Here is a 10,972-nt window from a genome sequence, read left to right as displayed (position 1 = left end):
GGAGGTCACTGGGACACACTGGTTGGTCCCTGAGGGGGTTACTGGGCCGTACTGAGGGTCACTGGGAGGTCACTGGGATATACTGGGGGCACTGGGATCCCCTTTCCCAGATCTGCTACATCTCTCCCCCGTACTTTGGGAGGCACCCCCAGGACCCCTCCCCTGGGGGCTGGGAGATCCCCTGAACCCCACTGCTGGGCTTTAGGGGGCCCCCGGACCCCCCTCCCTGTGGGATCTCTGTGTGCTGACTTTTGGGGGTCTCTGGGGTTCAGGACAGGCATTGGGATCCCCTTTCCCTGGGGTCAGTCTGCCGACACAGAGACCCCATAAAATCCCCTCAGAACCCCTGAAATCCCCTCAGAAATCCACCTCTGGACCCATCGTAACCTCCTCAAGGACCCCACAAATCACCTCAGAGACCTCATCCTCCCCCCCGGACCCCCTAAACCCTCTCAGTGACCTGCAAAACCCACCTGGAATCCCCAGGCCCTTTCAGGGGACCCAAAAAACCCCCTCAGGGACCCTCAAAACCGTCTGGGACTCCCGAAATCCCACTAGAAACCCACAAAACTGCTTCAAAGACCCCCCCAAAGGCCCCCTCAAGACCTCCCAGTTCCCTTGGAGACTCTAAAACTCCCTCAGGGATTCCCAAACCCATTCAGGGACCGTCAACCCCCCCTTAAGACCCCTCAGGACATTAAAACCTTCAGAGACCCCCCAAAACCTCCTCAGGGACCCCCCAGAGACCCCAAAACCACACAACAGCAGAACAGCTTTCTGTAAAGGAAGAGAGCAAAGAGTCTGAGAAGGAGGAGACCAAGGAAAAACTGAAGCAAAGCAATAAAATCATCCTGGCCCTTGCAGTTTTTCCTTCACCTTTTTCTCACTTTTCCCTTTTTAGGGTTCTTTTTTTCGTTGGGTGGTTTCGATTTTTTTTTTCCGAGGGACTTTCTCGGAATCGAATCCAACATCCGGGTTCTCGGGAGGCCCCCGGGCCCCGCAGTCCCCGAGAGGGTTCCAAGGCCCCGCGCTCTGACCCTCGGGAACCCCCGAACCCCCCCCGCCAAACCCTCCCGAGCCCTCCAGCCTTTCCACCCACAGCCGCGCCTCCCGCAGCCCCCGAGGGGACCCCCAGACCCCGCTCTCCCGCACCCCCCGCCAGCTCTTACAGCACAATGCGGGCCCCGCCGCCATCACCGATTCCCGGAAGTCAACACGGCGCTCTGCGCGCGCACCGCCTTTAGAGAACACCGCCGCAGCCAATCAGCGCGCGGCCACGCCCCCGCACGGCGACCGCCGCGCCTGCGCACTGCGCGGGGCACCACGGGAGTTGTAGTCCTTGCGGCGGGTCATAGCGGCCATTGGCACGTGAGCGGACTGAGGGTAATACGTTTTTCGGTTTTCTTATTTTTCTGTCTTTTCTTTTTTTTCTCTTTTTTTTTCTTTCTTTTTACCCCTCGTTTCTCTTTCTCTTTTTCTTTTTCCCTTTTTTCTTTCTTTTTTATTATTTGTCTCATTTTTGCCTGTTTTTTCTGTCTATTTTCTTTTTTTCTCCTTTTTCTCTTTTTCATCCTTTTTTTCTTTGTATTTGCTTTTTTATTTTTTTCTTTTTTTTTTCTCCATTGTTTTCTATCAGTTGTATTTTCAAGGAAGATTTAAATACATATCAAAACAATCTCCACGTACATATTATACAACAACAGATAATCTGCCATTGTTCCAGGTCTGAGAGGATTCCCAAGATCACAAACACTGAGATACAAAGGGTGCTCACACAAAAAAAACCAGCTTTTCCTGCTTTTTTCCACAGGTAAAGCAAGTGTGCAAGGGGCACTTGGCCCCAGGCAAGATGCTTTTACAGACACTTTAGGCAGCCCAGAGTGGATCTGGCTGGGAAATGGGATTATGCCCATGCTTTTAAGGAGGATTTCCACAGTACATTGAGGGGAAACATTGAGGGCCATTTCTTCATCTACTGAAGGGATGAGAAGAGGGGGGGCAGGTGCTGTGGCCCCAGAGGTTCTCTCTGCTTTGGGGACACTTCTGTGTTTTCCTCTGTTCATTGAATTTCCCACAAAGAAGGAAAAAGCTACAGGAACTCCAGTCTGGAGTGGTCAGGACATGTGGAAGCAGGGGAATTTTTCTTCCCAGCTGGGATTGAGAGTGCAATTTCACACTCCTTTGGAGAGCATTAACTGAGACATCCCATTTCTGCCCAGGGATCTCCCAGGGGGAACTCAATCCAGGCTCTGGGCAGGTCCCTGCAGGGGCAGCAGCTTCCTCTGCACATCTGAGGGGATAAAGCTGCTCTAACCCTGCACCCCAACTACTCCACAGCAATTTAGGACCTCTGAGGACAGTTCCCCACTGTTTCCACCCCAGCAGAGACCTGAACACATTCTGTGGGCACTGTGTGACCACCCCTGGCATTAACACCCTGCAGGAATCAAGACACTGACAGTAAGTACACTTGTCTACCTGTAAACCTCCACTTTGCTACTATACAGCAATAACATTTTCTATTCATATTGCAGCCACAGACTTAACAAATAGAATTGCATATATTGTGCTTTAGAAATTAAAATGCATTCCAAAGTCAGGCAATGCTAAACAATGAAAGTCTTAAACTCTCCACCCCAAACCAGCCCCACTTTCTGGTTTCAGAACCAGCCCACTTCCTCACTCTCTTCACAAAGGGAGAAACCTCATGTTTCCACCTCCAAAACAAAAACTCCCTCCCAAAAGTGATCAGAAAGAGTCTACTTAGGCACTACTGCAAATGGAAGTTGTCTAATAACCATTCCTTCTAACTCAGGAAGGGGAGGAGGTGAAGAAAATCACAACAAATGTTTGGATTCCTTCCTCTTCAACGTCTTCTCTTCTCTATCTGACGCTCTGGGACATGTGCAGGGGGGTCAGCATCTCTTCAAAGATGGCTCCTTTCACATTAGAGCCCCTTAAATTGGCCTCCTGGAAGTCACAACCTGATAGGTCAGAATTTGGAAGGGGAAAAGAAAAAGAAGTGTCAATGGAATGCACCCTGAACTCTGTTCAAAGCTTTACTGGAAGTACATTTACCTGAACTCCATTGTACTCTGAAGCTGGAGAGGTCAGCCAAAAGCCACCAATCCCCCCAATTACCAGCTGACGATAGCAGAGAAAGGAATAGGATGGAAAATGAATCCCAACTCACTTCCAAATCAGTTCCTGCCAACGTTGCTCCCCTGAGGTTACAGTTCTTTAGTTTGGCATTTTTCAGCTTTGCAACTCGGAGGTTAATTCCTGTCATCTGACTGCCCTCCATGGCCACTCCTTTCAGGTTGGCACCTGGAACACACACAGAAAGGAATTCTGTGAGGAAAACCAGTCAGAAACACAGCAGCTCCACACTGGTGCTGCCTCAGAGCTGTGTGAATTGGAGGAGGACAAGGGGATTTGGGGCTGAGATGGTCACAGACTCAGTGCAGCCCTTGTGGGCCCTTCTCAGGGTTGGACAAACCACAGCTGGACCTTTTCTGGGCCATAGAAATGCACAAACACAGGCTTCAGTTGGCACAGATTGACAAGGCAAAAGCTTCTCACCTTCCAGATTAGCTTTAAGGCCTAATGGGTCCTCAGAGTTGCAGCCTTTCAGGGATGCTCCCTCTGCATTGGAGCACAGCATCTTCACCCCTGGCAGGTTGGCACACTGCCACAGACAGGAGTCACTGAGAGATGGAAGAACAACACCAAAGACAATCAAGCATACAGTTTTAATTTCTGCTTTGGGAGTCAATCCCACTAAATCATTATTGTGAGGAAGTGTAAAAGCTTTGGGAACCAGAACAACTCGAGATCCTCCCTTTAGATTCCCATTAACTCAATGCAGGTGCAAAGTGACTCCACTTGGTCCCACACTCTCCCACCCCTTCCACATCATCCCCCACTCCCCAGCCCACTCATGCTCAGTTTGGGGGTCCCACCCTCCCCTTTCCCCACTCTTCTGACCTCTCCCACCCCTTTCCCATCATCTCCCAAACCTCAGATCCCTCCCCCTCCACTTCTGGGGAGTCCCACTCCCCTCCCACTCAGTCTGGGGTCCCACCACCCCTTTATCCCCTCTAACCCCCCTTTTCCCACCGACCGCCCCCTTCCCACCCCCCACTCACCCGAGAGCTCCTCGCCCGCAGCCGGGGGGGCTCCCAGCACCACCAGTGCCCAGAGAAATCCCCCAGAAAAGGGGTTGGGTGGGGTCCTGGGTGGGGTTCGAGTGGGTTTAGGAGGTACTTGGGGGGCTGTGGGGATCCCAGTATGATCCCAGTATGATCACAGTTCCCCCCTATATGGTCCCAGTTGCTCCCAGTTGCCTACAGCATAGACCCTGTCAATCCAAGTATGATCCCAGTCTTCCCCCAGCACGGTCCCAGTCAATCCCAGTTGCCCCATTGCACTTCCAGTCACTCCCAGTTGCACCCTTTATGCTCCCAGTTGCTCCCAGTATGATCCCAGGATGACCCCAGCACAGGCCCACCTGTTCCCAGTATGATCTCACTTCCCCAGCGTGGTTCCAGTTGCTCCCAGTCACCCCTACTATGACTCCAATAGCTCCCAGTATGATCCCTGTTACTCCCAGTCTCTTCCAGTATGTCCCAGTTGACCTCAGCCTGCCCCCAGTCAGCCCCAGTATGCTCCCAGTCAGTCCCAGTATGATCCCAGTCACTCGGTCTCTCCCACTATATCCCAGTTGCCCCCAGTGTGGTCCCACTTGCTTCCAATTGCTCCCAGTAGCTTCCAGCACGATCCCAGTTGCTCACAGACACTCCCAGTCACCCCCAGTGGGGTCCTAGTCGCTCCCAGTATGATCCCAGTCACCTCCCGCGTGATCCCACTTGTTCCCAGTATATCCCAGTTCACAGAATCACAGAATTAATTAGGTTGGAAAAGACCTCTGAGATCATCAAGTCCAACCTATGACTCAACACCACCATGTCAACCAGACCATGGCACCAAGTGCCACATCCAGTTGTTTCTTAAGCACCTCCAAGGACAGTGACTCGCCCCCCTCCCTGGGCAGTCCATTCCCACGTCTAATCACGCTTTCAGTGAAGAAAGTCTCCCTCATGTCCACCCAAAACCTCCCCTGGCACAGCTTAAGACTGTGTCCTGTTGTCCTGTCACTTGTTGCCTGGGAGAAGAGGCCGATCCCCACTGGCTACAACCTCTTTTAAGGTGGTTGTAGAGAGTGACAAGGTCTCCCCTGAGCCTCCTTTTCTGCAGCTTGAACCCCCCCAGCTCCCTCAGCCGCTCCTCACAGGACATGCTCTGCAGATCCTTCACCAGCTCTGTTGCCCTTCTCTGGACCTGCTGCAGCACCTCAATGTCCTTCCTAAACTGAGGGCTCCAGAACTGGCCGCAGAACTTGACGTGTGGCCTCCCCAGTGCTGAGTCCAGGGGGACAGTCACTGCTGTGAGAACACAGGGGGACAGTCACTGCTGTGAGAACACAGGGGGACAGTCACTGCTGTGAGAACGCTTCTGTTCCACGTTTTCACGGCGTTTGTGACAGATCAGATCAAGTGACCTTACGGGGATGGTTCTACCCCTGGCACAGGCGGTGCAAGCCCAGCAGTTGTTACACGGGACGTGCTGAGGCAGAAAAGCGCCTCCGTGTGCGGAACAGCCGCGCTCCCGAGCGGCCCGAAGGCCCCGGCACCCGCTGCCAGGCAGCGCAGGGGCGGGAGCGCCGGGATCGCCGCCGGGAGGGCGCGTCCTGCTCCCCGCGGGAGCGGCGGGGGGGCCGCGGGACGGGCCCTGGGCACGGGCTGTGTCCGTGTGTGGGGGGACACGGCTGGGCGGGGGCACCGCGGGGTGTCCCTGGGCCAGGGACGTGTGTCACAGAACCGCGGGATGGGGCGAGTGGGAAGGGACCTTGGAGATCATCCAGTTCCAACCCCCCGACACCTGCAGTGGAAGGCTCGGAGCCTCGTTCCCCCTGGCCTTGAACGCTGTCCTTCAGCGTGCAGGGATACACGGCTGTGTTTTGGTGCAGCGTTTGTACAGGTGTGTGTATGCACACAGGTATTTCAGTGTGAAGCTGTGCAAGAGCCTCCCTGTGCACTGCCATGTACCTCTGGACGTGTGTACACCTGTGCCTGGGGTTGTTGCCTGTGTGTAGAAGCTCATCCCATGAGCGGTTGCACACAATGTCATGTAAGGCAGGGCTCTGCTGACATCCTCCTGGGCAGTTTCTGTATTGCCATCTGAGGACTTCCCTGCTCTGATTTCACGAGCTAACTCCTGCCATGCCGAGTTGTGACAAGGCAGGGGCAGGAGCAAGAAAACCAGTCTCTCTGTCCAATACAGAAAGTGGGAGGGTGGGAGGGCAATTCCCTCTTGGGATGGATTCTGCTGATGAAGAGTGTTCTGTCTCTTTTGGGCTGTAGGGTTGCTGTAGGGTTGCTGCCAAAGGTGTGTGCAGATGGACAGATAAACAAGGTCAAGATGACCAAGTAAGAAATGATGAAGGAAACACACGGCAGAACACTTTAAAACTGTTGTAATCTTGGCCTGCCTGAAAAGATGATGAAGAAAAAGTTTTAAGATTTGTCTTGTAATTTCATAGTCTTTTTTTTGACTTTAAAGTTTTTGAAGAAAACTGTTGGATGTTTTTGCAGCTCCTTCTGTTGTAAACTAATTTTAAAAGGTGAAAAAAGAACACAAAGGTCTTGAGTATTTGTCTCAGTAGTTAACAAAGTCCAGTGAAAGGTCAGTAACAGTTGGGATGTTAATGGATGTTAATTAGGCATTGTCACTGGAACCCCACAACAAAAGTTTCTGTGGAAAATCACAATTTTCCTCCCAGAAGATTTATTTTGCTACCCAGTGAAGAGACTCTCTAAGTAAAATAGCTAATTAATATTTGTCAGTGCAACCTACACAAGCCCACACATGGGTCTCTTGTGTTTGCCACTGGTGATATGGGGAGAGAAGTGGTCACAGTGTTTTTCCCAGTCCCTTATTTTACTGGCAGAGAATCTGTATTGCTTTTTAGCAGTATTAAGGCCAAACATAACTCCAAGTATGTTTAGTTAGAACAATGAATAAACTATCTGATTGAAAATCAGGATTAGCGTTCCCTTTGTTGCCAGTAAACACTTTGATGGATGGCTTGAGCTCCAAAATACATCAGAGATACTGTTGTTGACACTTAAATTTGTCATTTTGGTAATATCAGCTGAAGACCAAGAAACTTTGTTTTCCTCACAACAACCAACTCTCATATTAGTCTATTAGATTTTTCATGCTGATTTTGCCAGTTCCAAGTTAATGTCTGTTTTCTAATGTTGCAGCAAATCAAAAGACAATTTAGATATGCCAGCAGGTTGTCTTCTCCCAAGAGCTTGTTCAATCCCATTGGATTTTGGGGATTCATAAAAGTGTCATTTAAACAGCTGTTTTGATTGGCAACACCAGGAAATTTTAGGATTTTTTTCCAAAAAACACCTGCTGAATGCAGTTTGATCCTTTTCTAGTTGTTTGTAATTGCATTGTCTGAAAATTTGACTGCAAGGCAGCAGGTTAACTGAAAAGCAGAGTTTCATGTTTATTTTAGGTATGTGATGACTTTGGCAACCAGTGATGAGTTGTTCCAGCATGGTCCCAACTGCCTTCAGAATGCCCCCAGTCACTCCCAGTATGACTCCAGCCACCTTCACTGTGGGCCCAGTTGCTCCCAATATGATCCCAGTTGTGCCCAGCATGGTCCCAGTTGCTCCCAGTTCCTCCCAGTGGGATCCCAGTTGCTACCAGTTGTGCCCAGCATGGTCCCAGTTGCTCCCACTTCCTCCCAGTGGGATCCCAGTTGCTCCCAGTTGCCCCTAGCACAGACCCAGTCGCTCGCAGTATGATCCTGGTCTGATCCCAGTATGGTCCCAGTATGATCCCTGTACGATTGCAGTTGCCCCCTGCATGGTCCCAGTTTGTCCCAGTTGCCTCCAGCATAGATCCAGTCAATCCAAGTATGATCCCAGTCTTCCCCCAGCATGGTCCCAGTCAATCCCAGTTGCCCCACTGCAGATCCAGTCACTCCCAGTTGTTCCCAATTGCCCCCAGCATGGTCCAAGTCACTCCCCATGTGGTCCCAGTCGCCCCCAGGATGGTTGCAGACACTCCCAGTATATCCCAGTTGCTCTCAACATGCTCGTAGTCATACCCAGTTACTTCCACTTGCCCCAGGATGGTTCCAGTTTCCATCAGTATGATCCCAGTCACTCCCAGTTTATGCCAGTTGCCTCCAGCATGCACCCTGTCACTCCCAGTTACTCCCAGTTGCTTCCAGCATGATCCCAGTTGCCCCAAGTATGTTCCCAGTTGGCTTCCAGCACGGCCCCACTGGCTCCCAAATCCCCCCTGTGTAGTTCCAGCCACTCCCAGTTTGATCCTGGTCCCTTACAGTCACTCCCACTATGATTCCAGTATGGTGCTGGTCACTCCCACTATGATCCCAGTCACTGCCAGTCACTCCCAATAGGATCCCCGTTGCCCCCAAGGTGGTCCCAGTTGCTCCCAGCCACCCCCAGGATGGTTCCTTTCACTCTCAGGGACTCCCAGTCTGAGTCCAGTCTGGCCCCAGTCACTCCCAGTCACTCCCTGGAGGATGCCATTTGCCCCCTGCATGGTCCCAGTTGCTCCCAGTATGATCCCAGTAACTTCCAGACACTTCCAGAACAAAGCCAGTTTGATCCCACTCATCCCCAGTATGGCTTCAGTCCCTCTCACACACCCCCAGTATTGTTGCAGTCACTCCCAGCATGATCCCAGTATGACCCCAGCAGGGGCCCAGCTGCTCCCAGTAGGATCCCAGTTGCCCCCAGCATGGTTTCAGTTGCTCCCATTCACCCCTACTATGGTTCCAGTCACTCCCAGTATAATCCCAGTCACTTGTAGCCACTCCCAGTATTATCCCAGTTGCCTCCAACATGCTTCCAGTCAGTCCCAGTGTGATCCCAGTCTCTCCTAGTAGGATCCAAGTTACCCCCTGCATGGTCCCAGTTGCTCCCAGTCACCCCACTGTAGTTCCAGTCTCTCCCAGTACAGCTCCAGTATGATCCCAGCGACCCCCTGTATGGTGGCACTCACATCCAGGATGAACCCAGACATTCCCTGGCACTCCCAGGATAAAACCATCTGCCCCCAGCAGGGTCCCACTTGCTCCCAGTCACCCCACTAGAGTTCCAGTCCCTCCCAGTATGATCCCTGTCACTCCCAGTCTCTCACAATATATCCCAGCTGACCTCAGGATGCTCCCAGTCAGTCTCAGTACACTCCCAGGCAGTCCCAGTATGATCCCAGTCACTCCTGGTCCATCCCAGTATATCCCAGTTGCCCCCAGTGTGGTCCCACTCACTCCTGAATGCTCCCAGTAGCTTCCAGCATGATCCCAGTTGCTCACATCCACTCCCAGTCAGCCCCAGTGGGGTCCTAGTCACTCCCAGTATGATCCCAGTCACTTCCAGTGTGATCCCACTTGCTCCCAGTATATCCCAGTTGTGCCAACATGGTCCCAACTGCCCTCAGAATGCTCCTACTCACTCCCAGTATGACCCCAGTCACCTTCACTGTGGGCCCAGTTGCGCCCAGCATGGTCCCAGTTGCTCCCACTTCTTCCCAGTGGGATCCTAGTAGCTCCCAGTTGCCCTAGCATAGAACCAGTTGCTCCCAGTATGATCCTAGTCTGATCCAGTATGATCCCAGTACAATTGCAGTTGCCACCAGTATGATACCAGTGACTTCCAGACACTTCCAGTATGAAGCCAGTTTGATCCCACTCATCCCCAGTATGGCTGCAGTCCCTCTCACACACTCCCAGGATTATTGCAGTCACTCCCAGTATGATCCCAGCATGACCCCAGCAAGAGCCCAGCTGCTCCCAGTAGGATCCCAGTTGCCCCCAGTGTGGTTCCAGTTGCTCCCAGTCACCCCTACTGTGGTTCCAGTCACTCCCAGTATATCCCAGTTGCCTCCAACGTGCTGCCAGGTGCTCCCAGTATGATCCCCGTTGCCCCAGTTCTGGTCCCACTGGATCCAGTCCAGGTCTCGGTGTATCCCGGTGTCCCCCCTGTCCCCCCACCCCGGTGTCACCCCCTTTTCTCTCCCCACAGAGCTCCTGAGCCGGTGGTGGCCGCAGCCCCTCCCCAGGGCCTCGGGCCCAGCCTGGACCCCCCCCGTCCCTGTGAGGATTTTGGGGGGTCGTGTGTCCCCCCCTCCCCTGCTGTCACTCTGCCTCCGCCCGGCTGCTCCCAGTGTTCCCAGTACAGCTTCCCAGTTCTCCCCAGTCCTGGTTATTGGGGGGCAGTGGGGGAGGCGCTTGGGGGGATCCCAAGGAGTGGAGCCGAGTTTGGGGGGGCAGAACTGGCCCCAGGATGGATCAGGAATGGGGACCTCCCTTTGTTCCCCCTCTGTCAACCCCTCTGGGAGGGTCTTAGTGGGGCACCTGCCCCTTAAAAGGCACCCAGCTCACCCCAAAAGGTGCTGTGACCCCCCTAAATCTCCCCACAGGCCCTGGAGAACCCCCCAAACATAGTCAGAGCCCACCCAGGATCCCACCTAACCCCTTTTTTTGGGGGTGCTGGGGCCCAAAACTGAGTTGGAGGGAGCTGGGGATTGGGGGGATGATGTGGAAGATGTGAGAGGAGGGAAAAATGGGGGTTGGGACCCCCAGAGTAATCTGGAGGTGGGGTGGGGATTGAGAGGACCATGGAAAAGTGGAAGGAACAGGGAGAAGCATGGAAAAGGGAGGGTGGTCTGGTGGGTCAGATGGTCCTATGATGGTCTTTGGGCACAGGGGGGCTGGGAAAGGGGGGTGGACCCCTGAGCTCCCAACTTACTGTGGGGTGCTGAGGGCTGCTGGATCCAATCCCAGCCTTGGATTATGCCAGCACTTTCAGTTTAGAGCAATTACAGAGCTGTGACTGAACCACTTTTGTCTCTCAGG

The sequence above is a fragment of the Manacus candei genome, unplaced genomic scaffold (genome assembly GCF_025592945.1).
Source record: "Manacus candei isolate 608988 ecotype Guabito, Panama unplaced genomic scaffold, ASM2559294v1 h1tg000142l, whole genome shotgun sequence".
NCBI lineage: Eukaryota > Metazoa > Chordata > Aves > Passeriformes > Pipridae > Manacus > Manacus candei.
The sequence above is the reverse complement of the archived record's forward strand: the minus strand, read 5'-3'. Positions refer to the sequence as shown.